Source organism: Protopterus annectens, chromosome 3.part0, assembly GCF_019279795.1.
Source record: "Protopterus annectens isolate FY-2018-M chromosome 3.part0, PAN1.0, whole genome shotgun sequence".
In the NCBI taxonomy this organism is placed as follows: domain Eukaryota; kingdom Metazoa; phylum Chordata; order Ceratodontiformes; family Protopteridae; genus Protopterus; species Protopterus annectens.
The window spans coordinates 289,163,073-289,181,401 of record NC_056731.1 but is presented as its reverse complement, the minus strand read 5'-3'; positions in this window follow the sequence as shown (position 1 = coordinate 289,181,401).

Sequence of the window (18,329 nt, the reverse complement as noted above, 5' to 3'; positions counted from 1 at the left end):
ACTCCTTGCAAACATGCACACAGCGTGTTCGCACATTGGTGCGCATTTGTGCTGGTTTGCGCGGTGCTTCCCCCCCAGACAGAAACAGAAAGGCAAAAGGAAGGAAAAGAAGTAGGACATTAACCAAGGAGAACTAGCAGAGCTGCCAGGTGAAATATATCAGAAACAGCCAATTACACAGGCAGCAGACTAGCCCAGCCCAGCCCAGCACTTTAAACTCTGCAAACACCATTCCCCCTGTTTTTTCTCAAGAACTTGGCAACACTGCAGTATACAAAGAGGGAAAGTTTAAAAATCTTAAGTCAGACAAAATGTTAGGGGCTGCTCTTGCTATCATAAACCAACATGTGCAAGGTGCTGAGAGTGGTAATGTTGTGAATGCTGCTGAGCAACCCACAGTGAGGAGACGGAGAAGAGTGTACAGACCCAGGGTAACCTACCAGGGACTACATGAGCTGGAGATAGTTGAGCGCTATAGGGTGGACAGGGACCTCCTACAGCAAATTGTTGAGCTGTGCCGGCCATGCCTCACACACAGAACCAACAGAGGGGAACCCATCCCAGTGGATGCCATGGTATGTGTTGGCCTAAGAATACTAGCTACAGGTACCTTTCCAAAGACAAACTGGTGATATGATGGGGATTTCACAGGCATCAGCATCCAGGGTACTCCACCAGTTCTTGGATGCCTTGTCAGCACATGATGGTGACCACATATATTTCCCCACTTCCCGTGAGGCATTGGCCAGCAATATGCGTCTTTTCCACTAAATAGCAGAATAGGGTGCAATAGACTGCACGCACATACACATCAAAGCACCACCTGATGAACAGGGTAGGGTTTACATCAACCACAAGGGCTTCCCCTCCATCAACTTCCAGTTCGTGTGCGATGCCCAGGGCATAATAATGAATGTGTGTTCTGGATGCCCTGGAAGCTATCACGATTCTCACATTTGGCATCTGACCCAGCTGTACCAGTCATTTGCCAATGGGGACATTCCCTACAGTCACCTAGTAGGGGATGCTGGATACACACTGGAGCCATGGCTGATGACACCCATCAGAAATGCACACACACCTGAAGAAGAACTCCATAATGAGGCACACGCACAAACAAGAATCATAATAGAGCATGTGTTTGGGATGCTCAAGTCACAGTTCCGGTGCCTGGACACATCTGGTGGAGCCTTGCAGTACTCACCAACTAAATGTACCCAAATTGTTATGGTATGTGCCATGCTACACATTATGATCCTGCGGAAACAGCTGCAGCAGGAACAGCATGGGGCAGGGCCAAACAGCCCCCCCACCATTGCCAAGGCCTGCACAGGCACAGCATGACTCAGAGGAGGAACAACCTGAGCCTGCCCCAGTAGGCAGAAGGAGGCGTGCCCAGTATTCCCTGGCCTTGGCAAAGAGGCAACGCATAGCACATTCACTGACTCAGTACAAACCCTGGAAATGACACCTCTCTCTGACTCGGACATACAGTAAAAGGGATGCCTAACGTGACACTACCTGCTTTCAAACATGTATAGGGAGTGTACTATGTGCATCCGACATAGGCAGCCCTGCAGCACCACCCTCAATACTGGCACAGACACAACTTATGTCACTCACACATACCAGCTGGGGGGGGGTCACATACCTAACAGTCACAGCCAGCAGGACAGTTGTAGACAAACGCAAACACAAACAAATGCTGTATCATGCCCTCTGAAGAGGCCTATGGGTAACCTCCCCCCAGACCTATGCAGACAGATAACAGCAGACCAGGTAGTGTGATGTGGGTTAGGTAGACTATGACGTCACAAACTAATATGCATGTAATTGGAAGCTAAGGTCTATAGTACAGTGGTATGCCTCAAGCCAGTATGATAGGCAACAGTACAGACTGAAATGGAGTACGTGACATAGCAGTGCAGGCCTAGCAAATGTGTATAAGTGTCAAGTGTACCCCTCATCCTATGTACACCCACAGTAACAATCAGGTGTGCCCCCCCTGGTAGAAATGTACAAATAATAGCTGTCCCCTCTGTATGTAGAAATGTTGATAAGTCTATGCAAATTGACTCATGGAAGCCCTGCAGGCACAGCGTGCTTCTTGTCGATGTACAACACAAAGGTGAGCCCTGAAGTAAAAACCAACTTGATTTTTCACACACATATAGTATATATGCCCATAGTGTGCCTGCTTACACACAAACATATTTAGCAAATTCCAGTCAACAACATACTGAAAGGTCATACTGGGCATGCTCACACACAAACAAATGAAGCAAATTTCAGTCAACATACTGAATGGTCATACTGGGCATGCTCACACACTTAGGCCATGTCTGAGTACAGCAGTGGGCCACACATATCTGGCAGTTGCAGTTCTTACTCCAGACACATGTTATTATTCACCAATCCTGCCTTGTGCACACAGTGATATGAAAACAGACCCATATAATATATTGGACCCCTGTCATAATCAAACTATGTAATACAAGTACTTAAGTTGTTCAAAGAAAGTTAAACTCCAAAGAAGATCAATAAATCTCTGATCAGTATCATCAAGAAACAATGAGCACTTCTAACATTATCCAAGCCAAGCTCTGACAAAAATATTGCCAAAGATTCCATAGAGAACCATGAAGCTTTCTTTAGCTATGTCATATATATCAATGTAAACTCATATGTTCTGAGTTAGTGCAAAGTGTAAATGAATACATGTACATGACTGACATTGCCAACATCTTGTCAGACAGGTTCATATATATTTAACCCCCCTCTCACTGACAAAAGGGCCCATTACCATACCTGGAGATTGTGAAAACCCAGAAATCACATACAATGGTTGAACAGCTCTATCCAAACCTAAAAGCACGGCGTCTATGGGATGACATGGTGTCCCTGGCTGTGTCATATGTGAACTCCAAAACAAACAGACCCTGCACCTGAACAGTCTGTTGAGACTCACCCTCTGTACAGGATATGAAACTGTTGAATGGGTTACAGCAATGTTTGGCACACTACACAAGTGTTGGTGCACAACAGACCATGGGAACTACTGTCTTATAAGCCTAATAAGCCTGATCTGCAAGGCCATGGAGTCCATCATTATGGAACTCATAAACACAGCTATTGGGAGCCTACAAACACCGAACCCTACCCATTTTGGTTTGGTCAGGGGCAGATCATGGTCCATAAACCTGTTAGACTGTTTTCAAGGCAGTTACCCAGGACATACATCAATGAAATGAGCTCCACATGGCCTACATAGACCTTGGAAAGCCCTTTTCCAACATCCCACACACATGTCGTGTCCACAAAATCAATAACCTGTGCATAAACATGTATGTCATCTGATGGATTGCCAACTGGGGCACAGATAGATCCCACAAGGTAAGAATTGTGGCCTCCCTGTTGGACTGTAAGCTGGTAACAACTGCTGTCCCCATGGCTCAGTCCTGGGACCCCTTCTGTCTGGTGTATACTTTTCAGAAGTACAGTCAAACACATGAGGGCTATGGTTAGCAAAGTTTGTGGATGACTGCAAAAAGGTTGTCATAATCGATGTTTGGACAACAGAGACATCCTTAAAAGGGTCTCAGTCAGACAGATGTGGTGTCAAAAGTATGGCCTCGAGCTACAGTCATACAAATACCACATAGGTGCCAACATCCTAAATATGGAGGTAATAATAAGGGATCTATGGACACATGTGGATAGTAATCTCTACTTCCAGAAACAGATTCACAAAGTGGTTAGAAAATCATGCTATGTGTCCCCACTAATTGCCAAATTCTTTGCATGTAGGTCAAAGGAGGTTCCCTCTACTCATCAGTCATCAGACCCATCAGGGAGTACCACAACACACTTGCGATGTATCTGACTAGGCACCTTCAGCAGCTGGAAGGACCACTGAAGTACCTCAACAAGAGGATTACTGGCCTCAAACAGTTGCCCCATGCAACAAGACTGAAGTAACTCAATCTGTACTCTGTTACATACCGTCAACTCTGGCGATCTCTGCCCAACATACAGGTCCATGTCCAATGCAGAATTGATGTACATGCTCTATCTGAAGTAAACCCAAGCTCACTGTGCCACATGCTCTAGGGATATAATCATCACAACAATAAATAGAACATGTTGGAGGGATACATTGCTAATGCACAGACTTCCCTTACTTTGGAACAGGCTTCCAACCTACATTAAGCTGAGTCCCTCACCTACACTCTTCCAGAGGAGCCTTGATGAGTGTATGTGAAACTTAACTTTCACACCATGGGTCACTTCATCAGCTCATGCACAGAGGCATAGGGAACTAACCCTAGGTGTGGTGATAACTGCACACTCTGGCCATACTAATATATGCCTTCAGGCAGATAGCCTATTACCTACCTATGTACCTATATATGTAGGGGGAACACAGTATAATAAGCCAAAGATGGATGGGCAGAGATGTGTGTAAGAGGGTGACCATGACAAGGAGCCATCCAGGACTGTCCCACCCAGCACACATCCCAATGCCATAAAATCCATGAGGTGCACATCTCACCCACTGTACATAATAGCCACCAGTATCTGTAAGCATTACAGAGTATGTGGTGCATGTGCCTGCTGTACAACATGACTGTACTTCATTGTAAGTCACATCTACTATCTGTAGACATGTACCTGTCACATAGGTTCATCGGTATGTAGTAGACTATCTTCATGAAGGCATATATTAGCCTAGGCAAGTTGTGCAGCTTTCACCATCCCACTGGTTAGTCTCCTAAGCCCTAGTTCTAATAGTTAGTACCCTAAGCCCCTATCTAGTGGGGCTGCTGATGTGAACCCCGGCATGAATTGTCTGTTTCCCATCCACTCATCAAGGTTCCTATTGAAGAGTGTCAGCGAGGGGCTCTGTCTTATGTACATTGGGACTCTGTTCCACAGTAAGGCAAGTCTCTGGGATGGTACTCTATCCCACCAGCATGTTGTATTCATTGTTGTGATGAGGTTCATATCCCTGGAGTGTGTAGTGTGACTCAGTTTTGTTTTCCTTAGATGGAGCATGTTCAACAGTTATGTGTTGGACATGGCTCTGTATGTTAGGCAGAGTTTGCCTCTGAGTAGGCGGTACGCAACAGAGAACAGATTTAGTTTTTCCAGTTGTGTTGCATAACACAACTGTTTGAGGCCAGTAATTCTCTTTGTGAGGTACCTCTGTGCTCACTCCAGGTGCTGGATATGCCTAGTCGAGTACATCCAAAATGGTGCATTGTCATACCTCTCAACCTGGAAACATCAAAAATCTGGACAAGGCCCATGAAAAATAGGTACAAATCTGTATGCTGATTACCCTCTAATTTGCATACATAATTATGTAACCCCACCCACTCCAACGGAATTGTGGGATACCAACTTTCGAACGCAAATTGAAGAACAGACAACCAAAACATGGCACCAGAGTCCCCCTGCAGCCATTCCAGTATCCTGTTACCTGGCTATTTTGCCCCATTTACCATAAACACTACTAATGTATGCATACTGCTTTTCTTCTACAATGATTTGAATTTTATTTTTACATTTTACAGCACAACAATGCAGAAACACTAAAAGACATCATCTGGTAAACAAAGCTATACTGTCTCACAATGAAAATAGGCTTGACATTAAACTTTGCCCTTGAAACTCACATTCATTGAAACAGCATTGAAACCCACACACACCACATCCAAAGAAAATGCATCTGGCCAGTGGTGGATAAAGATTACCTTTGGGCTGTTTTGAAATCATTGGCCCCTTGCACACAAAACAAGAACCATACATGTGTTCTTTTCTTTATACACCTTCCTGACTTTATTAAATTATATTCCTTGTATAATACAACACACGTTAGAGCGCATTTTAAATTTATTGTTTGAACATTTTACCAGTAATCTGTACTGTAGGCAATGAAACAAAACACATGAACCAATAATGACAAAACTGCCCAATTCAGAACTTTTCCATCATAAAAGTCTGCTTCCACACCCACACTATCAATAGAATGACAGTAGTGTAAGCCATAGGCATCTTGCACAGCGTCTCGCACTTATTTTCAATTTCATTTTTTTTTTGGGGGGGGGGTCAAAAACCAGGGATACATTTTAAACATTGCTTGTATAATTTTGTAAAGTTGCTAGAATAAAATGCTGTGCTACCATCATGCATTTCACTGGCAGGTTTTGAACCCACGACTCTATGCACTACATTCAGAACAACATAGAACATACCACTATCCCAAATCAGCAGCTGCCTGAAAAATAGGAAGACTGAAACTTAATAGCCATCATTTAGTGAATTCATTTCTCACTTCTCAACATAGCTCTTAACCTCAACACAATAATGGGGGAATACAAATTCAGTTCTCACTTCTCACTCACCATATCTCTGAACTGTTAGCACAAAAACAATAATAGGGGAATACAAATTGTGTGCTCACTTCTCATAGCTCTAAACTCTTAGCACAAAAAAAATTTTCTTACTTCTCATCATAGCTCTCTGAACTCTTAGTACAAAAAAAAAAATCTGGACAAAGCTCAGAACATAACTTTCAACTGTTAGAGAAAAAAGCTCTCAACTCACTCAGAAATGGTGGTGGCTAGGGATAGTAGGCTCTTTTTACCCTGTACTAAAGGTACAGGGTTTGAGCCTGAATACCACACACACACACACCTACCTCACACTGTACTTCTGTGTAAGGTATACAGTATAATCAGTTATGGAAATTGATTAAAAACTAAGTTATAATGTAAAATTGCATACTCATACTGACTGCCATTTTTCTAGAGTCACAGATGGGTCTTCTCTGGGTATCACATTATGCAGTACACAGCTCTGTATATTAACTGTAAGTTGTGTGGATAACAAAAAGAACAAATACTGTAGATAGGATGAATGGGAAGAACATCGCAGGTAACACTACATTAATTAAAAGAATCAATGGTACTGGATTCTATGTTATAATATAACACCAATAAAAGTAAAGTTTTATATATAGACAAGACACAATATATAGTATAGAACACCAGCTTTAGCCTATGGACTGGTAAAAATGTTTGAGTATAAATTAAATACTAATTATATAATTCTAATACACATTGCACAAATATGAAATCTAAAGCAAGATGAACCAGAGGAAATGTTAAAAGTAAAGAAACAGTACTTCAGTTTTATAATGTATATATTCTGGATCTGGTGTATAGCATAACAACTATAACAAATGACACTGCAGAAAATTTAAAAAGGATGTCAGAATATTCTCAGATTACATGAGCCAATCTCTGTTCACTCTCATGAAAAATGCTCAGGGTAGACCTGTTAGTAATATATAAGCCCAGAAAGGCTGAAAACCAAAGAGTGTGTTAAGGTTTGACAACAGTAACCCCATTTAATATTAAAGGAAAAAGAAGTAGAATGGCTAGTGCCATCAGTAAATTTCAGGAGACAAAAAATAAACAAATGAAAGGTGCCTACATCTGAAAATAGCTGATGATTTCAAAACCAAGACAGGATGGTGAACTTCATGAGTGACTGATGCTATGAGTTTAGGCTTATTCTGCCTAAGGCTCTACAAACAGATATGTATTAATATAAGTACCTCAACCCAAAACATAGTGACAGAACACTTTGATGAGGTTTCAAAACTTTCTAGTGAAACTGTGTGTACACACACACCCTGTTCCTTACCTGCCTGAATCCAAACACACACCCTGTTCCTTACCTGACAGGATCCAAACACACACCCTGTTCCTTACCTGCCTGAATCCAAACACACACCCTGTTCCTTACCTGCCTGAATTTAAACACACACCCTGTTCTTTACCTGCCTGAATCCAAGCTCTTCAGCCTGCCAGCTTAGCTTGCTGCCATTAATCCCCTCAGCTTCCTTACCGCCATTACTCTCCATTAATCCCCTCAGCTTCCTTGCCGCCATTAATCTCGTTCCCGGCCGACGAACTTTGCTGCCATTACTCCTCCATTAATCCCCTCAGCTTCCTTGCTGTCCCAGCCGGCGAACTTTGCTGCCATTACTCCTGGTGAACTGCTCTTCTTCTGTTCGTAATTGGCCCATTAATCCCGGCTTTAACTGCTCAGCCAGCCGAAAATATTCCTTGCCGCCATTAATCCCAGCTCTCTAACTGCTCGAATTCCCGCCATTTCAGACAGCCGGATGTGATGATGTGAGCTCCTTGAGCTCAATTCCAGCTGGCTGGTAGCCTGGTGGAGCTGACATCATTGCGCACGTGATGACATCAGCTCCGACAGCGCGAAAATTTCAAAAATGCAAAGAAAAATCGGGAATGAAGGAGTGCCACTCGGGAATCATGGCACCCCTTCATTTGGACTCCAAAACTCGGTAAAAACCGAGTAATTCGGAATGGTTGGGAGGTTTGTGCATTGTACTCAATGATGGGTCTGATGACTTAAGAGTAGAGGGCCACCACTACCTCTTTTGATCTTGATGCAAACCCTTTGTTGATTAGGTGGCCCACATAGGATTTCCTAACCACTTTGGCAACATGGTTGTCAAAGGAAAGATGACTATCTACTTGTGTCCCCAGATCCCTTATTACCTCATCAGTTTTTAGGGGGTAACACCTATGTGGGAGTTTGTGGGTACTTTGTTTTTCCCAAAGGGTATTACTATGCATTCTTTCACATTGAGCTTGAGGCCATGATTCTGACACCACACATCTGTCTCAGAGTCCCTTCTGGAGAATATTGGTGTCATCCGGGGAATCTATTATGGCACACACTTTACAGTTCCCAGCAAATTTAGTCAACCACAGCCCTCCGGTGTTGGCATGTACTTCTGAGAAGTATATGCCACACAAGAGGGGCCCCAGGACTGAACCCTGGGGGACTTACCGGTTTAGAGTCTGACATGTAGCCAGCAACTCTTAATTTGTGGGATCTATCTGTGAGCCAGTTTGCAATCCATCTTGTGATGTATGGATTTATGCCCAGGTTGGTGAGTTCATCTATGATACCTGACTGGGGAATGGTGTCAAAGGCCTTAGCGAGGTATAGGTAGGCTGTGTGGAACTCCTTTCAATCATCTGTAGCCTGGGTAACTGTCTCAAAGAAATCCACCCAGTTCAAGAGGCATGATCTGCCTTTGATGAAGCCAAACTGGGAGTGTTCAACTGTGTGAAGGTTCCCAATGTCTTTATTGTTATGTTCCATTATGATTGGCTCCATTGCCTTGCAGATCAGACTCGTCAGTCTCATAGAGCAGGAATGCCAAGGCTCTGTTGTAGCCCCACCCCTGTGGAGTGGGAAGAACATTGCTGTGCAACATTCTATGAGTACATATCCTGTAGAGAGGATGTAGAGAGAGAGGTGTAGGTATCCTTGATGAATATGGATACATTCCTGCCTTATGTGTTATGATCCAGGTTCTGATGCCGGAAGGTATGGAATGAGTAGTATCCTGGTAGTGCTGGTGTGCTCTCTGGAGCCTTGAACTAGGTTTCTGTTACTGCACAGATATCAATATTCTCCATACTGAGGAGTGCCTTGAGTGTGTGCATTTGGAGGCTGAGACTTCTGGTATTGAGTAGCATTTAGCTCACTTTGTGGTTATTTGTGTTGGTTACGGGGGTTGGTTTGTCCTTTGAGCCTTGCCTAAAAAAGGCAATATGGGGACAGCAAGAACCTTGGCCAGTATTCAGAAGCATAGGGGTAACAGGTGCAAACCATCTCTAATGAAGCAACGAGGCTTGTCTATCATGTCATCCCAGGCAGACAGAGACTGGATACCCTTTGAATGACACCAGAAGTTCAGCCAATTGTTGAAGTTTATCATCTTTCTGTTATATTGTAGTATCATGTAGGTGAAGGTAAGATGCTACTCAAGGTCAGGGTCATACCAGCCTGGGCTACATGATCATAGAGCTACTATATATCTCTTGTCATGTTGTCCTGGGAGGTATGTCTCAGATCATTCACACTGACATGCACAAAGTCATATATGTACCTATTCTGGGGTGATGTAAGTGCTTGTGTTATGTGGCGGATCATAGCACCTGACAGACAACTGACAGTAACCTTCCCCTTGTCCAGCCTAGTGAGTGGAACATCTGTGTGCCTGACTATGGAGTCACCTATTACTAGTGTGTTGGGTATATTGTTTTGCCTTAGGGCCTGTGGTGAGGCACACTGCTTTGGTGTATTATGTGTTTTCTGGCATGTGCTTGGAGGTGCATCTTGCTTGCTTGTCTGCTTAGGAGGACACTTTCTCTTTTTCAAATTAATATTTGTATTCTCCGAGTATGTTAATGTGTATTTATGTGTGTGTTTTGCTGGTGCTTATATTGTAGGTCTATGTGAGACTGTTGGTGTTGTGCTTGTATGACCCTACTCCTCTTGACTGTATTTTCCAGTATTGGGTTGACAGAGCTTAGCCTCCAGTTTGACCCTGTGTGTGCCAGCATGTGGTGCATCAACCCATATATGATATGGTTATGGCCTATGCATACAATACACTCACAATACACCTAGTATGATAAGCCTGCTGAGGTTAGCAAATGTGAAAAAAACCTTCAGGCAAACTGTCAGCGAGTGATGTCTGTATTGCATCTTGTAACTCCATATTGCTTGCTGAAGTGTAAAAAAGTACTTAGTTTGGATTAAGAACCCCGCACTTGCCAACTGTGTATGTGTGTGTCTGTCTCCCTGGGGAGAGAGCAACCTTTTTGGAGGCTACTCACACCCCTTAAAAGTCATATAGTCATCTTTGCCAAGTCTGATGATATCACCATCCTACAAATACACCTGTGGGAAGATGAAATCCCAGTAATGTGTATAGCGCGTTGTGTAAATGCATACTGCTGTTGTATCATAATGTAGTTAGGTAGGAGTTTGAATCCTGCACTTGCCAACTGTGTGTCTCTCTCTCCCTGGGAAGAGAGCAACCCTTTTGGAGACTACTCACACCCCTTAAAAGTAATTTACTCATCTTTCTCAAGTCTGATGATGTCACCATCCTACAAATACACCTGTGGGAAGGTGAAATCCCAGTAATGTGTATAGTGCGTCATGTAAATCCGTACTGCTGTAGTATCATAATGTAGTTAGGTAGGAGTTTGAATCCCGCACTTGCCAACTGTGTGTGTTCCAGCTGTGTCCAGGTCTGTGAGAGTGTGTGACACCATTGGTCAATGTGGAGTGGGTTTTGATTTTTCTAGTGTATTACATATCACAATGACAACTGTATATGCATAACACATGTAAGGTAGCTGTGGGGCAAAACCATATACATACATGTGACCTCAATTTTTTCATAGTGGGTACTATGCTTTCTCCATGAAAGCATCTATTAGCCTTGCCAGAGCGTGCTGGCACTTTCCAGACCTTAGGTTACTTCTGTATGCTTGTGACAAGCTTAGCCACTGCAGTGATCCCTGGGCTATGTCTTCTGTTTCACATCCACTCATCATGGTTTCTACTGAAGAGTGTGAGTGAGGGTTTATGCTTGAGGTATATTTGAATCCTGTTCCAAAGCAAGCAAAGTCTGGCAAAGATGACTAATCATTATAGGTGTGCAATGACCTCTGTTAATCTGCGTGCAAACCCTTTATTGCTTATGTGCTCCACAGAGGCTTTTTAAAAACCCTTTGGTAATGTGACTATCAAAGGAGAGATGACTAAACACATGGCTCTATGTATACGTTAGTACCTGTTCCACATTTTGGGGGCTACTACCTACGTTTTACTCTGGGGATACTTTCTTTTCTAAAAGTGGATAACTTTGCTTTCTTTGGCTTATAGCTTTACAGCATGATTTTGCCATCAAGTATCTGTCTCTATGATACCCTTTTGGAGGATGTGTGTGTCATCTGGAGAATAAAGTATAGCCCACAGTATGCATTTTCATCAAACGTGGGCAGACATATCCCTACTGTGTTTGCCTGTACCTAAGAAAACTATATGCCAAACAGGAGTGGTCCCAGGACTGAGTGCAGGTGAATACCACTTGTTACTGGCACAGAATTGTACATGGAGGCTGCAAATGTTACTGTGTGTCCTACATATGTGCATCAGTTGTCAATCCATCATCTAACAGTTGTTTATGGTCAGTCTGTTGAGGTTATGTATAATACCAGAATGTGGGATGGGTATGAATTGCTGGGTGAGCTATAACTTGGCTGTGTGGACCTCCCCTCCCTCACCTATAGCCTTGTTAACTGGCTTGAAGTCTACTAGGTGTAGGAGCCATGATCTGGCCTTTAGAAAACCTAAGTGGGTATGGTGCAGTGTTTGCAGGTTCATAATGTCTCTGTTAATGAGTTTCATAATGCTGTGCTCCATAGCCTTCCAGATAACATTTGTCTGGCTTATAGGGTGAGAGTTTCTAGGATCTGTTGTAGCTCTACCCTTAATCAATTTATGTTAACATTTGCACTGGGTGTGACGAGGGTGGACAGGATTATGAATAAGTATATTAGAGGGTCAACCCAGGTTGGAAGGTTAGTAGACCAAGCCAGATAGGCAGGATTACGTTGGTTTGTACATGTGCTGAGGAGGGATGCAGAGTATATTGTGAAAAAGATGCTAAGGATGAAGCTGTGAGGTAACAGGAAAAGAGGAATGCCTAAGATGAGGTTTATGGATGTGGTGAGAGAGGACATGCAGGTGGATGGTGTGGCAGCGCAAGATGCAGAGGGTAGGAAAAAATGGAAACAGATGATCTGCTGTGGTGACCCCTAATGGGAGCATCCGAAAGGAGAAGAAGAAGTTGTAGCTCAACCCTTGTGGACTGTGAACACCATTACTGTGCGTCATTCCACAAGTATGTAACCTGTATAGAGGCTGCATCTGAACAGAGTGTTTAAGTGAGTGGTTACTTCATATGTCAGCTTGTGTATGACACAGCCAGGGACACTGTCCAGTACCATTGCCACTGTGGTTTGGACTTTGGTAAAGAGATGGTAAAGAGATGTTTTAACTAGAGTGTCTGTGAATCATCAGGTTTTACATTCTTCAGGTCTGGAAATGTGGACCTTGTGTAACAACAGGGTGGTGAAATCCAAATTCAAACTGTCTGACAAGATATTGGTAATGTCATTCAGATAAGTGTACTTTGTGACCATTTACATTAACTCTGACCCAATCTGAGATTTCCCCTCTAGATTTAGTGTTGTCTTTGGAATTCTTGCCAATTTCTATTTTGAAGCTTGCCTTGTATGATTAATGAGGGCTTGTATTTTCCCAATGATACTGATCAGAGAGGTTATCCCTTCTTGGTATGTAACTCTTTTTTGGTACAACTTCACACCTTCTATTATATATTTAGTTTATGGCAGGGGTCCATGACACCAATGCACTTTTACTGTATAAGTGAGTATTTCTTGTGTTTGTGATAGCACGGTCCATGCAACCCTGTAGATGAACAGTGTGCATTACTAGAGGATTATGCAGCTGGTACAGTGTTAACCTTAGTAATGCAAACCAATGACAGGTAGCAACAACAACATCACCCACAGCACAGTGTCAACCCGTGTCATACACACATATGCATACTCAAGTTCCAAAATGTGTGTAGTACAATGCATACTGGCCACCAATAGAAACTATGGAGTGTTAACACTGGCCAATACAGGGTGTGTCACCATGCCCATGTGTCCAATATGCATGTATATGCAGACAGTGCACCTCCACCATGTTCACAAATGGACACCAGCAAACCTGTGTTGCACACACCCCACACTTACTGTCCACTGTATAACGCATGCTGACACAACTACACACATCAGCCAAGTGGCACATGGGCAAACAAAACACAATTGGAATACACACTGGAGAAAACAATACAACATTGCTATATACTGCTTTAATGCATCATACCTGCTCAGCTACACCTTCAAGGATATCATTATACTTTACTGCTGACAACATGCTACACATCCAACCATTGCTATACTTAGTCACCCTGTGCATCAGCACCATGTTAGCCTGTTCCTGCATCAATGTTACAGATGACAGGAGGTGGCACAGGTTTCATCATATGAACAGGGTGTGTTGTTGGTTTGCCAGAGGCCTACACTGAGCCATACAATCAACATGTGTGTGTGAGTGTGTGTGTGAGAGCTATAAGTACTGTTATGGGCCAATGTTGATGTCATGTGTGCGGGTATGTGTTTGCCCTAGGTTTCTGGTTTATGTGTGTGTGCCTGCATGCACACAGTTCCACCATGTGGCTGCCATATACAGAGATTTGTGAGACAGCTACAGACTGTACCTGGCGGCTTTACAGATCACCATCTCTGGCCATGGATATGGAACCTGTGCCTGGCAGGGATGCTACAGACAGTATCAGGTACTAATCCAGATTGGGTACGATCCTCAGAGGTTGAAAAATGTCCACTGGATCCAGGTCCCTGCTGGGACTGGCCAGAGCCACATGCACATGGCCTGCTAGGATGGTCTATGGACAGCCCCCTCCAACATTGCTGGGGCTGGTTCTGGCACTACAGGAGTGGCTGTGACTTGCTGGACATCCACGGGGACCTCCAGCTGATGATGTTGCTGGCATACGTCTATGTCGATGTCTCAACTGTCCCGCATTGTCCTGACACATGGACAAGACATTGTGGAGGACATCCAATGTCTCACCCCAATGTCTATTAATGACCTCAGTGTAGTTACGTATGGCACCTGCTAGGTCACGGATACTGTCATTTACAGAGGTGTAATGAGCCCTCTCTGTGCCCTTAGCCCTTGTCTCGTGTACTGCTCCATTCATGTCTGTGCCTCCATGGCAGCCTGGAACATGCATGTGGTAGAAAGAGGTGTGGCACATCTGCCAAGGGCATGATGACCAGCAGTGCTCTGACGAGAACCCCTGAGATTCTGCCTATGTGGTACCATTCCAGGCATCTGGCTATGGCTGCTGTGTCCTGATACATGTGCCATAGATACCACACTGTCCTGGCCAGTGCCAACCGTACACTGTCCCTCAGCTAAGGGCAATGGTGATGATGGATGTACAGGCAGTATGACTGTGTGCATGGTTGGGGTGGAGGCTTGTGTACTGTCAATTGGTGGCCCAGCAACAGACCCTGACAAACCTGCCTGTGCCTCAACACACCTATCCTCATGATCACGTCTGTCTCAGTGACATCAGGTTTCCTGCTGTACTGAACTAGCCCCACCTCGCCACCTGTGAGAGGAAAACAGGAAACACACTTTAAGACCTGAACATGAATTCAGACCACATGCACACACACAAAACTACACTCCTCCCAAAAGCAGACACACAACACCAGCAGTCACAGAACATACACAATAGCAGGTGATGGTGGAGTACAGTATCACAAGCAAAACAGTCATATCACACCTGTCAGTATGCAGGACATGTGTTGCTCAACGGCATGCAGTGCACGTGTAGTCAATCCTTGTTACTAACAGTATACATGACTTTGATGCATGTGTTTTGTTATTAGGTGATGGCCCTCACCCTGGAACACAATGCATACATGGACACAACATTGCTGTGCAGGTATTCATAACCCTGTGATGTACTGTGCACCATAACTCACAGGTGTACATACCATTACTTGATGTGCATCTGTGTCAGATAGGTATCCAATGCTGATTACAGCCTCTGTGTTTTTAGCAAATAATTGTAGACACATGTTAATTGTGGACATGTTTTTAGCACATGCATGATGAGTATTCACACAACATCATCAGTGGTGCATGGATAACTGACCCACTGTACGGTACTTATGGTGAGTGTAGATCATATTGTGGACACACCAGTCTCATCCATGACATGGCATGCTAAAACACGACTGCATATTTAAACACTACACATACCCAATATGTGTCATATGACATAGCCACTCAATAGCATCACAAGACATATATGTGTCAGTTGTGCAAATGGTGATTGGTATGCATACTGTTTAGAGGTGCATATGTGTGCACACACGCACTGTGGTTACAATAACTGGATGGGGTATAGTACCATAGGCCATCATCATGAGGCATCAGGTGGTCACTCAAGGCTACAAATGTTTCACAAACCAGCACAAATCATGCTGTGCCAGAACTGTACTACCTTGGCTAAATTCACCATTTTGCAACCAGTTGTTACGTGATTTTGTAAGGAGGCCAATAAGGAGCATTCCCTGACATGAATGTGTAGTGTGTTGTAGAGTGTTTAAATGCCCCAGGATAGGACTCTACCCCTCAGGTATATTCCTTGTAATGTGTGGATGAGATTTTGGATACTGGAGTGTGTCTTTACAGAGGGTTTGGGAATCCTTTATGTGTAGCATGTTAAAATGATCTGTGTATGACATAGATATGTATGTTATGTGGATGTTGAGTATCAGCTGTGCCTATCCAATGGTCACTACAGTCTAGCCACATTTGTTTGAGATGGTCTGGGTATTGCATGTGTTTGAGGCTGCTAATCACATTAGTGAGATGTGCGTGCTCTTTCACCAAACATGCACAGTATGCATTATGGGCAGGTGTGTTACATGTGTACATGGTCTACACCTTAACTATGACATGCACTTTTTTATTTCCAATAATAAATGTAGAACACACTCACCAACATCTGTCCGCTGTCTTGATGTCACCCCAGAGGTACCTACATAGAGATGAGACAGTTTGTCAGTGGCCACAACTGTGGCATTGCTACTGTGTGTTTGCAATCTTATAGTACAACAACAGTTTACATTCACAGGGCTACAGATTATGTTCCAAATGATCAGTATTGCACAACAACAGGCTCCACATCTTTGAACGACACACTCCACATCTCACATATGCATGATCTACCAATACAGATAACAGTAGTCTACAGATATGCCATGTTACCTGCATGCTCCATGTGTGCTTGCTGGGTGACTCCAACCTCCATCATGGTGTATGTCTGCTGCTGTTGTTGTTGGGCAGGTGCCACCAGGCTCATGAGCAGTTCCTCCACTCTGGTGAGGGGGGGGTGGATGCTAACACCACCCCATGTTGCAAGCTGTTCCATACGCACAGCAGCGGCATGCTGAGGGACATGGAGAAGATCACTGCAGTGGTGGCATACCTGCTCATATGTGCGGTTATGCAGGCCTACCTCACTGACCCTGCAGACAAGATCTTGCCACATCACAGTAAGCTCCTGCTGGTCCTGGCTAGTTATTGAAAAGAGTAAATGGTAGTGCTGAATCATAATGCTAGTGATGATATCATCTTCAGCCCTACTGTAGGTTGGGTTCCTGTGGTGGGCCATGATCCCTGGAAGACATAAATACAAAAATATGTCTGAGCAAGTCATATGGCACATTTAACATTATACAGTACAGATATCACTGAACTACTATATATATATATATATATATATATATATATATATACATATATATATATATATATATATATATACTTACATACATAATACAATATGTTTTGTCCTGGATGTTATGTTTGTGAATAACATAAATAATATATATATTTGAGATCACTTAGTGGCAAATCCCTTATGCTGTGATGTGAATGGTTGTGGGTTTTTTCCTAGTAAATGATTTTTATTTTGTTACTAGCCGAAACAAAGGTCAGGGGCTACAGACGGAATAAGACTCCATGATGGAATGTATGAACACTTGTATGCTATTAGTCAGAACAAACTTGATAATGCACTAGCTAAACATATCCATTTGAATATGAATCACAATTTTAAATTTCTAGCTATTGATAGTGTTAAGCATGATATCAGAGGGGGTCCTTTCGCTCTCAAACGAGGAGTTGGAACTAAAGTGGCAGATTAATTTGGATGCATGCAATGTTCCTGGTTTAAATGAGGCAAGCTCTGTAAGCAGCATCCTTAAACTTAAGAGTTTACAGAGATAAAAGTTTGCTTTAACGTTTGATATAATGCGCAAGTTTATATCAGTTTTGTACTATGCACAAAGTTCGTAGTAGTACCTTTGTTTGTATGCATACTTTGTTATTCATATAAATGAAACATTTTTATATATATATATATATATATATATATATATATTTATTGCTTACAGTTTTGGTTATGTCTTTTTAATTAACTAATTAATTAATTGTCCCGCTTTTTTTGGTTTAAGTGACTTTTTAAAGGATTCTCATTATTGATTTTTCATTTCTGATGAAGTTTGCTATGTGGCAAGTTACTCTATTTTTATTGTGGAATTTTATTAAATCAGTGTAAAGACTCTACAGCTGCAGGGGCTTGTTTTGTGTTTGACATTTCAACAGTTGCAAGTGGGTTTTCAGAAGGGTAAGCACAGCTTATGAAAGTTTTGCAACCTATAAGCTAACCG